We start from the raw sequence: 21,293 nt of genomic DNA on the forward strand, positions 1-21,293 counted from the left end.
TTGGGGACTGGAATACACCAAAAGAAGTCTTTTAGAAATGCTCAGAAAAATGTGGGTTCTGAGTGGCAGTAAACCCAAAGGAATATATTTGCCAGCTTTACTAACTTGAGGTAAGCCTATATGAAGAACACACTGCTTTATTAGTTTTTGGGTACCTAGAAATGGTCATCCCTTTAATACTCGCACATATCTAATATATATCAGCATGCAGACTGTATCCTACCTTTGAAAGAATATATTTAAAGTGTGATGACAGAGTGATAGCACTGTTACCTGGAACTATAATTTTAGTTGGTATGCATGATAGCACAAATTGTGTGAAATTATGGGGTATTTTGGATAGCACTGTAAAGATTTTATTACCATTTTTGAGCTCTTAGCTTGCCTAAGTTCTGACTATGCTAAAAATGTTGAGCCAGAAGTTTATTCATATGGGTTGTTTCCTGATCTCTGCAAGAAGACCAGGACAAATAACAAGGATTTTTAAAGCTTCCTTATCTTAAAAACAGCATGGTAAGGATTCAATATATATTCTAATTTTAGCATACAGTACTTCTTAAGGACTGTGCCAGCAGAAACTCATGTATTTAATATGTATGGTAATTGAAAAGTGTGAAGTATTTAGAGAAAATAAATATAAAGCATACTTAGACATTTAAAATGCATAAATGTTTCTGCATTAATTGTACAAAATGTTGCATCAAAGCAGAAATAAACAAAATATAAGCGCTAATAAAAAATGCAGCAAAAAGAGTGGGAAAAATTTATCCAGACTATGGCAGTGATTAAAATATTTCCCGTATTGAAAATGAAAGTTACTGTTGAAATCCATGTTTGAAAAATAAGGTATATAGTATTAAAAATATAAATTCATGAAGGGGCAGGCGGAAATGCGAAAAGGTGGGCGTGGTGTTTTTTAAAGACTTCAGTGGGGCTGTTTATCAGTGATTTGGAATAAATTCCTGGTAAATGTAAATGTGTGTATATATCTGCTTTATAGTCATCTCTGCTTTTGGTTTTCTTGAATTTTTCAAACCAAAATGTGTATAGTAGTATAATGTAATGTTATTTTCAATTTCTAAGTATCTGATGGCATTTCATTTTACCAGCTGCAAATTTTCTGTTGTTTTTGCTATTCTTCAAATGAAAGCCCATAAACATTATGGAGCGTTGCTTTAATTAGCTCAAAAATTCTGCTTGGTCTTATACCTTTAAAAACATTTGTTCATTTCTGCAGCTGAATTAGAAATACGTTTTCCTCTGGGAGGAGGATGTATATATAATGACGTACCTTGCCTTTAAATTCAGGTGATGACAGTGACTGTAAACTGGTGTATACTGAACTTCAGTATTAGATGCTCTATATAATATTATTTAAAACTTTTTTTTTAATGAGTCTTTATAAATTTAAATTTACCAGGCTGGTGGGGAAGATTTCTTTTTCAAAAGCCCCTGGTAAGTAAACAAGCAGCTACCTGGAATGAACTAATTTGAAAGTAAGGCTGCTGCAAAACAAAAAATGAGTCATAATGATAAACAGTTTTTCTCTCTGTTTCCTCCTTTGTCTTTTTTTAACCATCAAGTTTAAAGCATCTACAGAGGTTTTTTTCTACTTTATAGGAGACAACTGACATTCCATGGTAAATGGAAGAAAGAGCAGAGCAGAACTGAAAATCCTCTAATGCACTGACACTAACTTGCCCTCTATTGTTGAAAATGAGCAGGCAATCATGATTGTTCATCAAATGGCTCCTAATGCAGTTAAAGCATTCAGCTATAATTTCTCCTTGCATTTATAATTACTGTCATAGACTGCACACCTCAGTGAGCAGATTAAAGCTATAAACTATTTAGCCGTAGCTTTAAGATGAGGAACTTGATTTGTCTGGCAGCAGTTATTTGTTAGAGAGCTTGACACTTCACATAAAAATGACTCAACTTGATGAAGAACAATGCAGTTTAAGCAATGCAGTGATTTTAAATCAGTCATTATACCACGCCCTGTAAGAATTGCAAAGCAATTTGTTAAATGATATATAGGACACATAGATAACTGTATGTGTTAAGTATACCAAAATAGAAGATTCTTTTCCCCCTCCTTCTTTTTTGTGCATTTTATTTTCTCATCTCTCCTCTGAAACAACAGGAGTTGCGTTGAATGTCATGTTCGGCTATTAGCCAATGTCAGCGTTACATGGGACTAAGACGGTTGCTTGAGTCAGGTGCCCAGGTTTGGGAATTAGAGAATTCAGCCCACTCTTCATCCTGCTCACCCCCATAACGACAAGCGCAAACAATTAATAAACTCAAGAGAATAGGGTGTCTTAGAGCATGGCTGCCTTTGTCATACCATCGGTTTGTAAGCAGAATTCACCATCAAAATCGGTGGATGGAGACACAGCACTAGACATTAGTGGAGAAGGCTCATTGCAAACGAAGGACCTGATCTGCACTCATTGTTCAGCAAGTCAGCAATATTCAGACAAAATGCTGGGAAATTCATCTGCGAATAGCCAAGAGCCAGGTGGTTAGGGCAGTCACCTAGGCTGTGGGAGAAAGGCAGAGCAGAAGCTTGAATCGCCCACATCCTCCCATACATGCCCTAACCCCTAGGCGACTAGCTGTTCAGGGATGGGAGGACCTCGCTCTCACTCTCTCTGCTTTTCTTGCGTTCCACGTGAATGCTCTAACCCTGGGACTATTCGCTGTTCCGAGGTGGATTGGTACCTCTCTTCTTGCAAAAAGAAACCTTGAGAAGGCCAAAGCAGCAGAACAGGGGACATTTTACATCTTGAAAATGTCTGTGGAAAGGGAAAAGATTTCTACGTCACCCTGCTCCTGATTGTTTTTAAACCAACAAGAGCTGTTTTAGTGACTTGGATGGGAGCAGGATTGGATCTGGTGTTTTTTTAAGGTACCTTAATGCTGGTTTATTTGACTTTTACAAGCAAGGGTTATATTGCTAATAAGATGAATTATTGTTATTTAACACTAACATCACCTAGGGACCAGGGAGGTCAGCTTGCCTTGTCCTAGACACCATATGTAACATGTAGGAAGTGACACTCCATGCCCCCCAAAATTATCCCCAAAATGAAACATTTTACATTCAGCAAAGAGTCAATAGCTAAATACTCCAGCCAGACCTTAAGGACTTTAATTGGACCTACTTTCTCAAGCATTCATTTCCAAAGGGCTATCAGTGTCCTGCTTTTTGCTTGCCATGTCCATTTTTATTAAATGTTTCAGACTTCATGATCTATAGCAGAACATTTTTATCTAATGCAATTTCATAGGAAGAATCCCTGAATTTTACTTGTATACTTACCACCTCACCAATCAAATAGCAAATAGCAGGAACAAAGGGAAAGGATAGGAGTAGCCACCCGCCCTCTAAAGTGTCTTTCAAGAAAAATAATTTAATTTATGAAGGTGAATGCTCTGTACAAACATGATGGAACACAGATGGAAGATGAAAAAAATATATACACATGGTTTAATGACTAAAACAGGGGAGCGGTTATCATTACTTATTGCCATAATGTACATTTGGGGCCTTATTCTGTCTTACTGCAATGCATCTACGCAGTGTTGTCCACTGGCTTTCTTAGAGCTCTGCACAAGTATCTGTGCTAGCTGATCCTTGGTGCTGCCTCTGTACCACAATGGAGTTGCATATGATTGATACCAGTATAGCAGAGATCTGAATCAAGCCCTTTGTGTCCACATTTTTTTCATCACGTAGCAGCAGTAGAACAAGCAATGCACAGAACACAGCCGCTTGTACAGATAGACGGGTTTATAAATGTGACAGTGTCTGTTTTAAGAGCATCGTATAAAGGAAACAGCAGTGAATCAGGACTTGCAGACTGTGAGCAAGGGCCAGATTTTTGCCATTCAGATACAGAACTGAACAGGATGATGCAAAGCTGCTAATCTTTGAGGAAGCCCTGGGATAAGTTAGCACCTCATCCATCATAAGTTAGCATCTGTCTAGCTGCTTTGCATGGGTTTTGTGTCTTGGGAGTACTAGCAGGGGCCACTGTCGTGTCTACCTTTGGCAAGTGGGTGTAAAGGAGAAGGCAAGGCTCCTTTCTTTGCCACCTTGTGCCAGAACAGGCAGTGCAATTTCTACTTGCCAAAGCAAATCAGTATGGCCTTCTTGATTGAAATTTTTTCTGACAAAAATTGTATTTTCCCACAGATAATTGGATTTTTCAACAAAAGGTGTCTTCTTTCCGTGAACACTTCTGATTTTTTTTCTGTTGAAAAATGAAATACTGGAAAATGACAGGAATGTTGATAAGGTGTGCCCTGGGAGTCATATCTCACTCAGCTCGCATCCCCATTCTCTCCTGTGGGCTGGGCATCCCAGCCAGACTTCACTGCTCTAGATGCGCTGCAGCCATCCCAATCCCACGATGTATTACGTCCTCGCAGCATCGAAGAAGAGGTGGGCTGACCAGGTACCTCAACCCAGAGAGGAGAATGGGGCAGTAAGGCACAAGCTCCCGTTTCTATAGGACACTGTGGCAACATTTCACTGAAACAGGTCTGGTTTTGACCCAAATACTTTGGGGGGGGGAGCGTTATTTTTGATGAAGAGCTAGGATTTTTCAATGAAGACTTTTTTTTCTGATATCCAGTTCAAGACATACAGCGCCCCAGACCTGGACCACCTCTATGGGATCTGAGTACCACGGGGGCGGGCAGGCAGAAAGAAGACAAGAGAAGCAAGGGCAGGTCTGACCCACACCGGGGGCAGGGATGAAGGTTAGGAGCTCCCCGAAGCAGGGCAAAGGAGCAGGTGTCGAAAAATTAACTTCCCTGTGGTAATTTGCACATTTCCTCTAAAAATGATATGCAGCACTAGCATTCACAGGGGTGAATATATACAGTGTGGGGGGAGGGGGAGGGAAGGAAGTAGGGGGGATTGTCATGTTCTAATGAATACGCTGAATATATCGAGATATATATTTTTTCATTTCAGAAAAGGTTCCATTAAGAGGGAGACAGCCCTAACATGTGCTTTGGCCCCTCATCAGATTTATGAGTATTTGCTCTGCTCTTTAATAGGAAACTCTGCAGCAACTGCCACCTTGCCTGCTCTCCCTGAGATACACAGTGGCTTCTCGGGGAAATGCACTTCATTATTAATGTGAATTTGTACATTTTTATGACACTGCTTGGGGGAAGGGGCAGGCAAAGATTTCTCAGTGATATATGCTCATTTCTAACCATTTATTGTCCTAGACAATCAAAGAACAATGATAAACCTTGTTAAAGAAAGTGGAGGGTGCAGCACTGACATTTTCAAATGCAGAAGGAAGGGAGAGTTGTAGGTGGTTGAAATGTATTTTACTGGGCCGTTCTCTTTCACACCTTCTACGCCATTTGGATAAGATCAGACAACAGAGCAATCAATAAGTGCCAACTTATACATATTACGTCCTTCTACCCATTCATTTCTCCTCTGGTCAAGAAACCAGATGTGTCGTTTCCCTTGCCTTATAGGCTAGGGAAAGAAATGACACCTAAACCAGTATAAATGATCAAGAACCAATTTCAACTTGTAACAGAACCAAAGTTCAGTTCACAATGACCAGTTTCAAAATGGCCAAAACCAGTTTAAGATGAACCTGGATGGTTGTAGTATAACTCTTAACTGATTTAGGTTAAACCAGTGTATTGAACTTCTGTCCTAGATCCCCTCCTGATTCGAGTTACCTTGTGGCCCCCCAGTATCCCAGGATGCTTTGCAGCCCTCCCACAACCCTCCTTCACAGGGCATCCTGCTGAAACGTGGCTCCCATTCCACTGCTCCAGCCCAGCATTTAGCTGGCCTCTCCCCTGGCTGTCAGAGCTGACCCAGCAGTCTTTGAGTCTCTGCCTCTGCGCCCCAGCCTGTGTCCTCCCTGCACCTGTCAGCCCTGCGGGGAGGTGTGGGGGGACAGAGCCCCCTGCCCCAGCCCTGGCTGCTGAGGGAGCTGAGGGGAGTCCCCTGTCTCCATCTCCCATGTGGCTTGGCAGCTGGGCTCTGCGTTCGCCACAGGTGGGTGGGGGGAAGCAGGCCAGGCTGGCAGAAGCCCTCCCCAAAGGTGCAGTGCTCCCCTTTCCCCCCACCCCCACCCCCAGCTATACAGACAGGCATCCAGCCTGGGGGAATGCCCCACCATCCCACCTGCGGCAGTGGCAGAGCCAAACCAATGGCTCACCACTCCCCGGGCCGGGCCAGCCACAGGCTGGGGGACCTTGGGCCATGCTGGGGGAAACCCTGTACAGGGCTCCTCTCCACGTCCTCACACCTGGCCGCACGGGTGTGGGACCAGCCTGAGGGAATCCTTCTCCCTCCCTCGTGTGGCAGTGGTAGAGTCAAGCTGGGGGAAGAGGGGATTCCCCTTGGCTCCTTAGGGCAGGGTGGCCCTGAGCTGGGGGATTCTGGGCCTGGGTTGGGGGAAGCCCCCCTCCCATCCCCCATGGGCACTGGTACCAAGACAAGGGGCTTCTCTCCCCAGAAAGGGGACAACAGGGAGTTGGGGGCATGTTCTGGGCAGCCAATCAGGGATGGCCCCCATTTGGCTGGGCTGGGCTCAGCAATGTCTGGGAGGCTAAGAGCCATGCTCAAGTGCCCCCACCTTCTGGCCTCTGCCTGCCTTTCCCAAGTGAAAAGTGGAGGTGAGTTCAGATCTTTATCGGTTTAATTTATGCAACTGAGAGAAAAACATGAAGATTGGATCGATTCTGCCTTGTGCTTTTTGACTGTCTGTACTTAGCCATGGAGACAAGTTGTAAAAGGGGGTGGCCTGAGGAGGAAGAAGGACTAAGGGAGAAATAGATCCTATTCCTTTGGTAGTGCTTCGTGCCTTACTTGCATTAGCGTATGCTGCTGTTTTGGCCTCTGCACAGGTGGTTGTAATGGTGGGTTGAGTCCTTCGTACATCCTTTTGTCCACTTGAATGTTTTGAACAAGTAACACAGTTAACTTTCAAAGCAACTCCAGCATGTCAGAAGAGGTGTGAAGACTATGAGCCTGCCCTGTAGTCTTCATTTTCCTTCCATCATACCTACACTTTTGAAAGGGCCACACAGCATTTATGCACCTTCATGAATTCCCCAGAAGCATTTTTACTTGCGTGAGGTACCCAGGCTCCCAATACTCCTGTGGGGATGTTGGCGCTGTTGCCAGTATAGGGCTGGGTGGCAATGCACAGTTAAGGCCATAGCCTGCGGCTAAAAGTGAGTAATTCTCATGCTTTGCATTCATATTTTACTCCCCGATACTAAGTATTCTTGTAATGGGACACATGCCCAGCAGTTGTGCACTGATATGTCTTTCTGTGACTTCTCTGTTCTTAGTACTTCCTGCTCCTCAGATAAGAACAGGATCGTACTGTGCCCATTTCATACTAGCTACCTCTTTATTTCCCAGTCACAGGGAAATATGAAGTCTGAACTGCTGGTTAGGCAGCCCTGAAGGGTGCCTCCTATTCTGTGTTGGTAAAACAATGGAAGGGAAAAGCAGCCTTTAGTGTCCTTGACATTGGGTCTCTCTCTGTCTTCCATATTATTCCCTGTACTAAGGTAAGTATAGGTGTACCAAACCCTACACCCCAGGAACTGGTACTGGGAGCCAACAAGAGACATTTCAACTTTTATGTAGGGGATGGTGAGGATTATGGTCACAAGCCACCAGGCTAGGGAGAAAGGGACAGGGGAAAGGGACAGTAACATTAAGATGCATACACTTAGGATCCAGGTAACAGGTAATAAACAGTGACACTGTGTTGAAATCACCTATGAACAGGTAACATGTAGGGAACACTAAAACCATGGTATGTACTTGGGAAATTTAAAACTGTCCCACCTCTGTGGAGGGACTCCCAACCAGCATCAAACCAGGTTCTGCCATTTTCAAATCAGTCCATGCATGCCAAACTTGTTATAGGTATAGACTGGTTTCCAATCACTTATACTGGTAAAAGTGTACCTGGCCAAAAAAGGCAAAAGTCACTCTGCCCTAGTTCATGAATGCTCACAAAGTTATCACATGTTTGCATCGGGGTTCATACCAGTTACTTGAAATGGCTGAGTCACGTAGATGCTGTGATATTATCCTAATAGATATGTTTGCTTAGAAGTAGGCTGCCTTACTGTGTCCAGTATCTGCAATCTTTATATATGCTTGTAAACTAAGCCCCAGACAGCAAGTTATACCAACTCTTTCAGTACAGCATTGTCTTTATTTGTGAGGACAATCCAAGAAACTGGTCCTGGTCTGAAAATCTGGTGTCTTGAACCCTGGTGGCTACCAGCTTTCTCTCTATGGGCTCACTGGATTTATCTGGGTACTGGATTAAGCCCTAAGATGACAGGAGTAGAGTCCTATTGCCTGTTTCACCACTACTTTGCACACTATATTATTTTTTTCCTGTGCAAAGTGGATGTAAAACTGCTATTGTAGTATGGTGCTATTTTGTGCCTACTTTAAACTCACTTATCTTAAAGTGCACATTGCATGCATTGTGGTGCAAGCTGCTGGTGACTCGAGACCCATCTCTTCCATGTCTAGACCACCAGAAGTGAGTGAACTGGAATTCACTTCCACAACTGGTCAGCTATATTTGCTGTCCTCTCATGCCTTGTATGCCTTTCTCTCAGAGTACTGTGAGGTAGAGGACTGGAAGGGGAGCTGTTTAGCCTATTTAATAAGCTGGGAGTGGTTTTATCAATCCAAGAGACTCATTATTTTTAATGTTCCCAATGTGATGGCCTTATTTTATAAATCAAAAATAAGCTCTCAACATTTTCCAAGGGGATTAAGGAGAAAGTTTCTCCATCCATATTTCAAGTATGAAAAATACCAGCAAGATTAATAAGTGTAGCCAAAGGAACAACCTGTAATTTGTTTTCCTTGTACCATATGTTTTCTGTATCCCGCACCTCCCACATATAAACTGTATGGAATAATGTGAGGCGTACACATTACTCAGGATTATTAAATCATGCCCTTTGTATATGGGAGGACTTAACTTAGATAGAGTCGAACCACTGGGTTTTTTGCTTATTCTGGATTCATAAAGTGGCAAATTAAAGATCCCACTGTGCTAGGCTTCATGTTACTAGGTTTTAATTTAATTTATCTCTCTGATTCTCTCCGTCCCCCCTCTCTTTGAGTTCCATCAGTAGGTGGTCCAGACATCAACCAGAAGATTTACTGACAGGACTAAATGTATGAACACATTGTTTTTGCAATATGATTTAATGACCTTTTTGGCATTCCCAGGGCTGTTGAAATCTCCCATAATTATTCCCTTTGGCGGCAGAGGCTCCTGTTGATCAGGTGAAAGCTGATGCAAATGTCAAATGTCAATAAATTTGCAATCCATAAATGTAACTACTTGGTGCCAGAGTGAGACAGGGTTAACCAGAGTGCAGCAACAGACACCTAAGTCAGAGGCAAGATCAGATTGTTGTGAACAAAAAAAATGAAAATAGAAGAAATGTCAAATCCAAATATGTTACGCACAGCCTTCACCCACTACTTCCATTCCTGGCTCTCTTCTTCCTGCATGGTTTTCTGCATCATAGTTCAGCACTTAGGAACCCTAATAACCTCCGAGCTATGGAAGGGCTAATACATATTACAAAGATCTAATGGAAAAGGCATGCTGGCAAAAGCGCTATCATGAATATATAGCTTTTGCTGATGAAAAGACTTAATTTGCTGCTATTGTTTAACCTCCTCCCCAAACTGTGTACACTATGCCGACAAAGGGACTCTCTTGCTGATAGAGGTTGTGTCAACGTAAGTTGAATTTGCCACCATAGCTATGTCAGTCACCCATGTGATTTCTTCACGATGATAACACATAGCTATGCTGGCAAAACTTTGGACCGTAGAACTGGTTCAGGCCTAGCGAATTGGTGTCTGCCTGGCACACCATAGGAAGAATGATCTATGGATAAAATATGGGAAGTCCATCATTGTTTCACCCTGTGAACAACATTTGTCTGTGCCTTCTTTCCATATAAAATGGATACTTACCTAGTCACTGGCACTGTGAGGCTTCAAGGCCTGTTTTTTCAAACACATGAGCTGAACCACAAAATCCACCAGATTACTTATATTGAAGAAGGTGTTACAGAAATTACTTATTTCATTTGTAACATGCTTTGGAATGGAAGGCCGAATAGAGTTGTGAAGCATTACTACCATTATTTTATATTGTTATAAAAAAGACATGAGGACCAATAGCATAATTTCCCTGGAGACTTTCCTTAAGACCTTCCACTTCGACCTTTGGGTCTGAAAAGCCCCACATTGTTTGACACTGAAAAAAGCAAATGTGTGAACACTGTGCCCTGTTCATTTGCACTTTGAACATGCTCAGACTGAGCACAGTTGAACTGGAAAAGACTGTAGCAGCTAAAGTACTGGGAAAACACAGCAGAGGCATTTACTTAATAACTCAAGTAATTCCTTTAGCCCACCTTGTAGAGATTTAACCTTTGAATGAGAGAGTCCCTAGTTCAAGATCCAGAGTCTCCTCTGTCCTTGTGTTAATTTTTAAATTATATATCATTGTTGAGAAGCCCTTGTGTTGAGCATTACAGGCTATTTTTCATGTCTAAAATGGGGAATTATAACTGAACATTAGCTATCACCTATAAATCACACCGAACAAAGTGGCATCTGCAGCTACTCAGTAACAGAGAGGAAGAAATGTAGCCTTTGTAAGATAGGGGAGAGGGGAGCCACCATCGTAGCAGAGATAACTGTGATTAGAAAAGGCTGTAAACTCATTCAGGCTGTGATGCTTTGGATGTTGAGCTTTCTGGAGGCTGCTGGATAGGGACCGACCACGTAGCTTTCCAAGTATTTTGCTCACAGACCAAGAAATGCAGCATCTCTGTACAATCCTGCCCCAGACTGTGGCAGGGGCTGCTGACAATGCTACATTATCTTAAATAATAACAAACTAAACCTAATCTTCCTGCTGAGCTTGGCTTCTTTCTTGGATTCCTCTCTGCAGGACTCCTCTATCCCAGTCCTTAATTCCTCTGTCTTGAGAGAGGTTCCAGCATTTCTTGTATCCTCAGTGGAGTTAATGAAAGCCACCTGCCCCCCTGTGTCAGCACAAATTCTCCTATAATTTCATGCAGGATTTTAGCACCTGAACACAGGGTGACTCAACAGGGCCTGTGGAGTGTGCCGCCAGGTGGATTGGGACTCGGCTTGGCACAAAGGGGACAGAGAAAGGCACAAGCCACCTGAAAGCTCTGTACCAACACGAAGATCACTTCCAAATAATATAGCACCTTTACTTGAATAAGATTATAGTCATAATGGCTTGTGGTATTTTGCTTAGACTGTATCTGCTTCTTTCCCAGACTTGAGGAAGGGCCTTCTATGCCCAAATATTTCCTAACATATTCCAACTATATTGTTAGGCTAATAAAAGATAGCATCAAAAAACCTTTTGCTGCTTGCATATTTTCTGGATCATCACAGCTCCAATGCCCCAACCCTACATGGGGCAAAGGGTCCATAGCAGGTCTTGGAGTTCTTGGGAGATACTAAATATGATCAAAGGTGTCAATTCTATATAAAACTAGTAGCCCCACAAAATTAGGCAAAAGAAGTCAGGATAACAACAATCTCTTCCTGTGTACTTGAATAGCACCTATCATATTGGACCCTGAAGCTGCCTAGGGAATCTAGACACCCGTACAATATAAACAATACATAGTAGTAAGAAGTCCTACAGGCACCATATTTCAGCATGAGTTCCTGGAGGTCTCCTACTATGTTCTGTGCTGTCCATCTGTTCACAGACTCCTGAAACCAGAGATCATACAGCCTTCTGTTGTTCTTGTATTATGCCAATCATGCTGGCAGTGCTTAAGATAGTTGTATCTGCCACTAGTTAGGACAGTTTTACCCTTAGATATAAGCTTCTTAAGGACCATGGGCTTCCTTGACGAAGATTTATTTACATGAAGCATTTTTAGATAAGACAGCACAGTGAGAACATTTTTCATAGGTAAAGAAAGCATCCTAGCGGGAGGTGGCGTATCTATTAGTTCATACAAGCGACAGGGTATCAGGATTGCTGGGTTCTGTTCCCGATTCTGCTGCTGACTCACCGAGTGACACCGGGTAATTTCCTTCATTGCTGTATTCCTTGGTTTCCCTTTCTAATGGATGCATCTATGCTGTAATTCATGCAGATACTAAGAGTGTCTGTGTAACAAAGTGTCTTGAAAGCCTCAGACACGGTGAGGTGTTCAAATACAGCATTTTACTATTGATAGTTTACTTCTGCGGAGTGTGTCACTACTAGAGACACGGACATTTCTCTGTTCACTTCTTTGTTCCCCACAGCTTCCCAGCAATCTCTGGCCACACTTAAGTGGGCTGTTGCTGCACAAGGAAGCATTTGAGCACCTGTTGAAGTCCACTGACATGCTTAAGGACGATATTTTTGTTCTCTGTTTGCGCAGTGCCTAGCACAGTGGGGTTCTGGGCCATAATTAAGGTTCCTAGTCATCAATAGTGGCAGCCTTTTATAATAGTTATTATAATTATCATAGGTGCTGATTAGAAACTAACTTAAGAACATTCTTAAGTGCTTTGCTGAATTGAGGCCTGCATGCTATATGTTTATTAAGCCGTTCAGCAATAACTTAGGCAGCTGAGAATTGTTGAAGGCCCGGTTTGTCTAATTGTGTGTCTAAATCATTGTTGCACCATGTTTCAAAGTACTAACATTACAAGCTACTTGCAGTGACTTAGGTTATATGGTCAGAGTCCTGTAGATGGTCAGTGTGTATCGTAAAATTGAAAATTACAGCTTACACCATAAAGCTACTGCCTCAAATTTATTATATATTGCTGCACAACAAGCAAATTAAAACTAGACGCAGTATATGCCCAGACTTTAATGTGAACGGAGGATGAAATATTTTCTTCCCAGTTCATTGGTACAAGTTCCCTTCAGAGCAGAATTAAATCACCAAAGTAGAGAAAGGCATGGTCCAATCCTACCGGGTGCTGAGCTCCACCAGTGCCGCCTGACTTCACTGGGAATCAGGGAACACGGCACCCTGTAGGATCAAGCCACATGGTTTCTGATCTCACCCTTCTGTACGGCACATCCTACATACAAGAACTGAGCTCTCAGCAAAATCCTTTTTATTATTCTTCATAAAGAAGACTGTGAAAGGCGAAATAGGGGAAAGAGAGCAGGGGCTCTTATTTGCATTGATGTAAATCAGGAGTACCTGCTCTGGAAGTCATCTCAATTACACCATCTCCACTCGGACATTAGACAAGAATCAAGCCCTATCCCTGGAAGAAAGGAGTGAAATATCTTACAACGGTATGTCCAGGAGCCTGCTAAGCTTCTTGTAGAGTTGCTGTCAGTATGCCCAGGGCAGAAACATATTTTTTTTTTCTTACTGTTGTACATAAGGGCTCTGCTGCAGCAGACAACATGAAATGTGTTAGTTCAGTTTGTTCAAAATGGAGTGTGTTTGTTAAGTGTTGCCTCTTTGATGTTGCACTGCCATCTCCATCTTTGTCATCATTGCCCATCTTTTTCAATCTAATGAACTCAAACCATCAGTGCAACTTAAGTTCGGCTGTCTGTTCTTGCATAGTTAATATTAAAAATGTACTAACAGTGTGGCTGCGAAATCAAATTATGCACATAAATATGCTGGCATAGCAGAGGAGGCGGCAGAAGCTGAAGTTAGCAACATTGATGCCAGTTCACATTTGCAAATCAACCGTCAATCTGTCATTAAACATGTTATCAAATGATGATAAGTGTATGCTTCTTGCTTGCATTGGCGCGCTTATTCCCGATGTTGATGTGCATTAATGGGATAATGTGCATTAACATAGTCTTGCTTGGATGAACACAAAACATTTTTTATCCGTCTCAGTTTGTTTCCCCCTGTGGCCCCCAAGTAAGTGTTTTGTGTTATGAAATTGCCAAAAAATGGGAAAACACATTACTTTTAATTAGCAAAAATCTTCAGTCATTTATTTTTTTTAATTTTTATCCAGACTAACTCCTGTGTTGGCAATTGAAGAAAAAAATAGAAAAGCACTCCACTGTCTTCTTTAAGTAAAACGATTAATGTCAGAAACTCAGAGACTGACAATTATGTGCTGTCTTAATGCACTGGCCTTTCATCTGCAGTCCTTGCTTTTGACAGGAGTGATGGTTTCAGTTCAGTGATATGAAAGGCAGGAAAGGAAATGATCTCAGGCATTGCCAGCCCATTGTGTGGGGCTGCACTCAGACACAGCAAACAGTCCTTGAGCTGGCTTCATTTACCAGGTTTACATATCGAGTAGGCAAATACTGGATGTAGAGATATAAAAAAGTGTTGCTGTTCTGGGAGGGGACTGAATTTCTGAAGGAGCTTCTTATTTGATTGTCTAACTGTATTGAACAGCACTGTGTATTCACACTGCCATTCATGCTGCGTGCTCCCAATAATCATTCAGAGGAAAAAAAATTCCCTCATTGGAGAGGACAAAAAGTAGCTGAAAGCACAAAAAAAAAAGCTTGCTAGTAATCCATTGTAAACCACTGATTTGCATACCTCATACCTTATGTCTCAGTAGCACTGGCCTAATAGTGACGGTTCCAGTAGCAGACATCTACAATTTGTCACCTGGTCACTGGTTGCTACTGAGGGAGCAAGTGCCTTAGGAGCCATTTGATTAATAATTAATAAACCCACCTGCTCTTATTTGGCAACTAATTATCAACTGGAGCTAGGGAAAACCAGTAAAAAATCTTACTGGAAGTCCCACCATGTATATGGTCCTGTTCTAGGAAGTGCTAAGTGCTCTCAAATCTGATTGCACTTGGCTGAATGCAACAGGAATTGTCCACATGCACATCCGTTGTTGAATGGACCCCTAAGAATGAAACCTGTTGATATGATTCCTATTAGAGTTGATAGGATTTCCACAGTTGGCTTAAATTTCTAGAAACATAGAAAATAAGGGTTGGAAGGGACCTCAGGAGGTCACATCTAGTCCAGCCCCCTGTTCAAAGCAGAACCATCCCCAACTAAATCATACTAGTCAAAGCTTTGAATAGCCAGGCCTTAAAAACCTCCAAGGATGGAGAGTCCACAACCTCTCTGGGTAACTTGTTCCAATTCTTTACTACCCTCCTTGTGAGGCAGATTTTCCTAATATCCAGCTTAAACTTTCTTTGCTGAAACTTGAGCCCATTGCTCCTTGTTCTGTCATCTGCCCCCACTGAGAACAGTTCAGCTCCATCCTCTTTGAAACCCCCCTGAAGGTTTATAGTAAATCCCCAATCTTCTCTTCTCCAGACTTAATGAGTCCAGTCCCCTCTGCCTCACCTCATAAACAGGGAAACCAGAGAAAAACACTGTAAAACATGGATTTTCTCTTTTTAAGGAGAAAAAAATGCAGATTTTCTTCTTTAAAGGAGAAAAAACACAGGAAGTGGTGGGTTTCCCCTTGCAAGTTGGCAGAGCTCCAGCCTGCAAGGTGCTGGGGGGAGTGGGAGGAGGGTGATCAGGCAGCGGGCACCATGTGGCAGTCAGGTGCGTGAGAGCAGCTCCCTGCAGGGAAGTCAGGGAGGGGACTGAGGTTCCCATAGGGAGGGAGGGAATTGGGTGGGGCTGGGGCCACTGCCTAGCCAGGCTGGTATATAGGACCTAGGGCTTCGGGCCTGGGCAGAAATGCGTGGCTGCAGAGCTCAGGTGAAAAACAGGATGGAGTTGCGGGTGGTTTGCTTTCGGGGTGGCTGGAGATCTGGTTCCTTGCTGCTGCATGCCTTCCCGGAGTGGGCATACAGGGTACATCCTTCCAGATCTGTGCACAGGGTGGGGGTGGTTGCAGGCTGGGACTCCCCACCAACACCCCAGCAGGTGGGACCTGGCACAGCAGGACAGAACGGGACATGGTAGGGTGGGGCAGGGAGGCTTGGTGCCACTGCCAGGAGCTCTGTGCCATCACAATGAGGAACCCCAACCCTCCTGGCAGCAGCAGGTGTGGCGGCATGGAGTTGTGTCCTCCGCTGCTGCCGGGCAGGCAAGGGGTGCCTCTCCATGGTGGTGTGGGGCTCCCAGACGTGACACTGAGCCCCCCCACCCCACCTCGCCCTGCTGTGACAGCCCTGCCCACTGCACTGCTCACTGGGCTGCCTGAAGCTTTCCCCCCATGGCTCTGTTCCAGCTGTGCTGCCCCCATGGCTCCGCACTTCACTGGCTGCAGCAACTGCTGCCTCCCACAGGCAGCAGCTGGGGCTTGGGTGCTGCTGGGGGGCAGGGGGCTGTGGACCTGGGTCCCTGGCCACATAACGCTGGCAGCTGGGAGCACCTTTTGGCAGGGCTGGGGAAGGTGGGGAGCTGTGAGTAGGGAATGAGTAGCACTGGCAGTGTTGGGGGGATATGGGTCAGGGATGAGGGGCACTGACCAGGCCCAGGGGGCTGTAGGTTTGGAGTGAGGGGTACCAGAAGGGCTATAGGCCTGTGGCTTGGGAGGGAGGGGCAATAGCATGGGCAGGGTACCAGCATATCAAGGCTGTTTAGAACCACAAAGCAGTGGTGAGGGGAGGAGGGGCAGTCACAGATGGACCCACATCCTGGTGAACTGAGGGGGCAGAGGGAGGCCTGATTTTCCATAATAAAAACTTGAAAATCAAATGCCAAAATATGTAGGTATTTAGAATTTATTTTATTATAATGATTGAGATACTGGTAGGCTTCCAAATTGCTTAAAAAGTGTAAATATACCAATAAAACATTGTGTTCAACTGATACCTTTATATAAAGTGCTGTTTCATTTTAATCTTGGAAAAACACAAGTATTAGTTTTTTTTAATCAGAGCATTTGCAATTTTTAGCTGAGAACTTGTGATTTTTAAGCAGAGAAAGCCAAGATCCTTGCTCATAAGTCCTGTGCCCTAGCCCCATAATCATTTTTGTTACCCTCTGCTGGATTCTCTCTAATTTGCCCATGTCCTTTCTGTAGTGGGGGGCCCAAACTGGACCCAGTACTCCAGATATGGCCTCTCCAGTGCAAAATAGAAGGGGAAAATCACTCCACTTGATCTGCTGGCAACGCTCCAACTAATGCAACCCACAATGCCAGGGGTGGCCAGAGGTGCCACATCTGATCCTCCACCAAAGTTGGAGAGACAGTGGGGTGGGGTGGGTGCTGAGTAAACCACTCCAGCTTTCCCCATGCTGGCTTTCCTGCCCTGGCAGCCCAGCGCCTGAGCTGGCAGTCCTGGAACAGTGGGAGGTGTCGAGCTGCACTGTCTCCCGGAGCTGCTTTGGGTGGGGAGAAGTGGGTGGAGCTTTGGGGCACTGTCCCCTGAAGCCACAAATACCATTCTGGTGAGCTGCATATGGCTGGTGAGCTGTGGTTTGGCCACCTCTACACTATGCCATCAGCCTTCTTTGCAAAGAGTACACACTGTTTGTTCATATCTAGCTTATTGTCCACTGTAACCCCCAGGTCCTTTTGTACAGAGCTGCTGCTTAGCCAGTCAGTCACCAGCCTGTAGCAGTACATGGAACTGTCCTGTCCTAATTGTAGAACTTTGCATATGTCCTTATTGAACATGAGATTTCTTTTTGTCCAGTCCTCCAATTTGTGAAGGTCTCTCTGAGTCCTATCCCTACCCTAGCATATCTACTACACCCCTCAGCTCGGTGTCATCTTCAGATTTGCTGAGGTGTACTTTATGCCATCTACCAAGTCATTGGTTCTTTGGCTGAATCTGATATCTTTTATTAGACCAACTTGGTAAAGTCAAGGTATATCACCTCCACTACTCTTCCTGTATCCACAGAGTCGGTCATGTCATCATAGAAGGCAATCAGGTCGGTCATGCATGACTTGGTGACATGTCCTTACTGACTGTTCCTAATCACCTTCTTCTTTTCCATGGGCTTAGAAATGAATTCCTTGAGGATCTGCTCCATGATTTTTCCAGGGACTGAGGTGAAGCTGACTAGTCTGTAGTTCTTAGGATCCTGCTTCTTTCTTTTCTTAAAGCATGGCACTCTATTTGACTTTTTCCAGTCATCTGGTACCTCTGCCAACTACCACAAGTTTTCAGAGATGATGGCCAGCAGTTCTGTAATCACATCAGCACCCTCAGGTGCATTGCATCTGGCTTCGTGGACTTGTACAGGCTCACCTTTTCTAATAGTCCTTAACCTGTTCTTTCACCACTGTTGACTGCTTGCTTTATCCCCAAACTGTGCTGCCAGGTGCAGTAGTCTGGGAGCTGACCTTGCCTGTGAAGACTGAGGTGAAAAAGGCATTGAGTACTTCATCCTTTTCTGCATCCTCTGTCACTAGGTTGTCTCCTCCATTCAGTAAGGGACCCACACTTCCCTGATATTCCTTTTGTTGCTGAAATACTTGTAGAAAGCTTTCATGTTACTCTTCATATCCCTTGCTAGCTGCAACTCTAGGTGCACTTTGGCCTTTCTGATTTCATCGTTGCATGCCTGAGCAATACTCTTATGCTCCTCCCTAGTTGTTTGTCCAATCTTCCACTTTTTGTAAGCTTCCTTTTTTGTATTTTAGCTCACTGAAGAGCTCCTTGCTAATCCAAGCTGGTCTTCTGCTATACTTGCTAGTTTTTCTGCATATCGGAATGGTTCATTTCTGCACCTTCAGTAGGGTTTCTTTAAAATACAACAAGCTCTCCTGAATGCCTGTCTCCCTCCGACTAGCATCCCAGGGGACCCTGCTCATCAGTTCCCTGACTAAGTAAAAGTCTACTTTTCTGAAATCCAGGGGTGTCTATACATGTGCTTCAAGGTGGAGGGGAGGCACTTTAATTAGAGAGCTGCTCTAATTAAAGCACCTGCAGCATCATGTGTATTCAGCGTCTGATGCTTCAAAATGGCAGTGGGGATGCTTAACTAAACCTCATTTGATAAAGTGCCGCTGCCGCCATTTTGAAATGTGGGAACACCGAATACTCGTGACGCAGAGGCTGCTGGAGCACGCTAATCAGCACACTTCAGGAGGCTCATGGTAGACTCAATTGATCTAATTAGCACGCATTGGAGCAGAGCTCCATCACAGGTATAGAAGCCCCTGGGTCCTTACTCTGCCGCTTTCCTTCCTTTGGGGCAGGCTAAGTCCCTAAGAATTTCTTTCATTTATGAGATCTTGCCTCTAAGGATCATAGAATCATTAGAAAATACTTTAAAAAACAGCCCTGTGGAACTGCTTAAAAATCCATTTCTGGATATACATAATCAGGCATAATAATGATTCCTTAACAGGTCTATGCAGTAGGTCAGCAGCCAGGGCATGAATGGAAACCACCGATGAAATCCTGGCCCATTCCAAGTAAACAGGAGTTTTTCCATGAACTTCCCTAGAATAAGAATTTCCTTGTTGGAGTTCTTATGTCAGGACAAGTACACACTCCCTTTTGCAAAGTTATAAATTTCTTCAACCTATGAAAAAAAATCCGCAAAATGTTTTCATTACAAAGCTAGGGATGAAAACAAAGACACGAGCAATAATTATTTAGGGTCTGAGCCATTGGAGTTGATGGGGACTTTTTCACTGACTTCAATGGATTTAAAATCAATCCCTTCAAATGTTTTCTTTTTAGGGTATGAATTAGAAAATGGGACATTTCTTGTATTTTTATAAAGAGGATATATGTCTTTAAGTGCTTTAAGACTAGGAGAATTTTTGTCACATAATGAAAGCTAATAACTGACTTACATTTGGTGTTATTAAGTGGTCATGAAATTATTTGACACAAGTAGACCAAAGCAAAGAATTCATTCTGGCTTGGCGCTGTAATCAAGTCAGAAAATCTCTGCTTTTGTGGGGGGGGGGGATCATTATCAAAGAAGTTTACTGCCAGGTGTTACTGCTTATAGGTAGCTCCTAATTTCACTGAGAAGAGGAACTTAACTCAGATGGGATGAATCTTAAGTTTTGATCCTGTAAGGCACAAGTACCTTGGGAGCTGAGCCATGGCTATAGATAAGGAAGTGGGTGGCAAGGAGGTGTGTCGCACAGTTTGAGGATAAGAGACCCTGGGGAAAGCAGAAGAATGTGTATACAGAGAGCAAGAGGTCAGGATGAAAATAAGGTGCAAACAACCAAGGGGCATTGAAAGGGGTTGGGACACTCATGAAGACTTGGTGCAAGGAACTGTGTGATTAGTATAAATTGGATAGACAGTGTGGTAAGGAATTGACTGGATTAGTTAGCTGTTTGTTTCCAGACTTTGAAAAGTGGAAGGAGGTGTGATTTTAGTAGACAACACCTATACTTTTAATCTTGCCCTTCTGGCATGCCTCACTCTAAGCTCCTTTCTTTCCTTCTCTCTCATGTTCTTTCTTCTCTCTTATACTTTATCCTCTCTCTTATACTCAGTAGCTGATTTTCCATTGCTTTGAACCTTGCAATTGCCCTACAACACAGGCAAGGCAATGGAGAATCAAACTGTTTATGGCTAAACACAGGCCTGCAACTTGAGCAAGCCGTGAACTTAGGAAAGCCTGGATCTAGTTTCCTATCCTTTTGATGTGAACTGTTCTCTGCTTAGAATGGATATATAAATGTACGAACTGGTTAATTTTCAGTAAGGGGGTTGAAGCTGCTCTCTTATTGCTAAGTAATAGTATTGTAAAGGGAATGTTCAGTCAGAGATTAGCAACAACAGGGTTATTCTCTTTACCTGCTTATCCCTTCCTTTGTAAAGTTATTCTTGTTCCCATGTCTCGATCTGTCTGAGGCCTAATTCTGGAGTGTTTTGAATCTTTGAAAATGGCAAGTAATTAGTCAATATGTTTTCACCATATGTATCAAACTCAGTAAAGAGGCAACCATTGGCCTTTGTCATGGCACAGTAAGCGTTTTCTCAGCACTTCAAGTTATGCTGTATGTGGTGGTGAACGCCAAAGAATTTAATGAGAAATTGTATAACATATCATTTGATATAATAATTCACAGTTCACTGCAGTTCACAAATTTGGGGCAAGTCTCTGTTTGGCTTTCCAGCATCCATGCTGTTCATGCTATGGATTCTCCAGGCTGTGTCAGACAAGTAGAGCTTGGTTCCACACTTCCCGGCTCTTTTTGTACATATATGCCCCCATACAAAGCACTTGTAAAAAGCTACTGAATCAAAAGAGTCCTATTTTACAACTCCTTGAAGTGAATGCCTACATAAACACAGTGGAGATTCATACTCACTCTTTCATTCCAATACTTATTTTCCCTCCTTACTCTG

At 43.4% G+C, this 21,293-nt stretch overlaps 1 protein-coding gene across 1 annotated transcript in view; it reads left to right on the plus strand.

The window, feature by feature from the left end:
- The window catches only part of TSHZ2 (teashirt zinc finger homeobox 2), a 297,739-nt gene that overhangs the window by 175,360 nt on the left and 101,086 nt on the right, over positions 1–21,293 (plus strand). The window lies entirely within an intron of this gene.

Source organism: Crocodylus siamensis, chromosome 10 (genome assembly GCF_052110815.1).
Source record: "Crocodylus siamensis isolate JL-2025a chromosome 10, ASM5211081v1, whole genome shotgun sequence".
In the NCBI taxonomy this organism is placed as follows: Eukaryota; Metazoa; Chordata; order Crocodylia; family Crocodylidae; genus Crocodylus; species Crocodylus siamensis.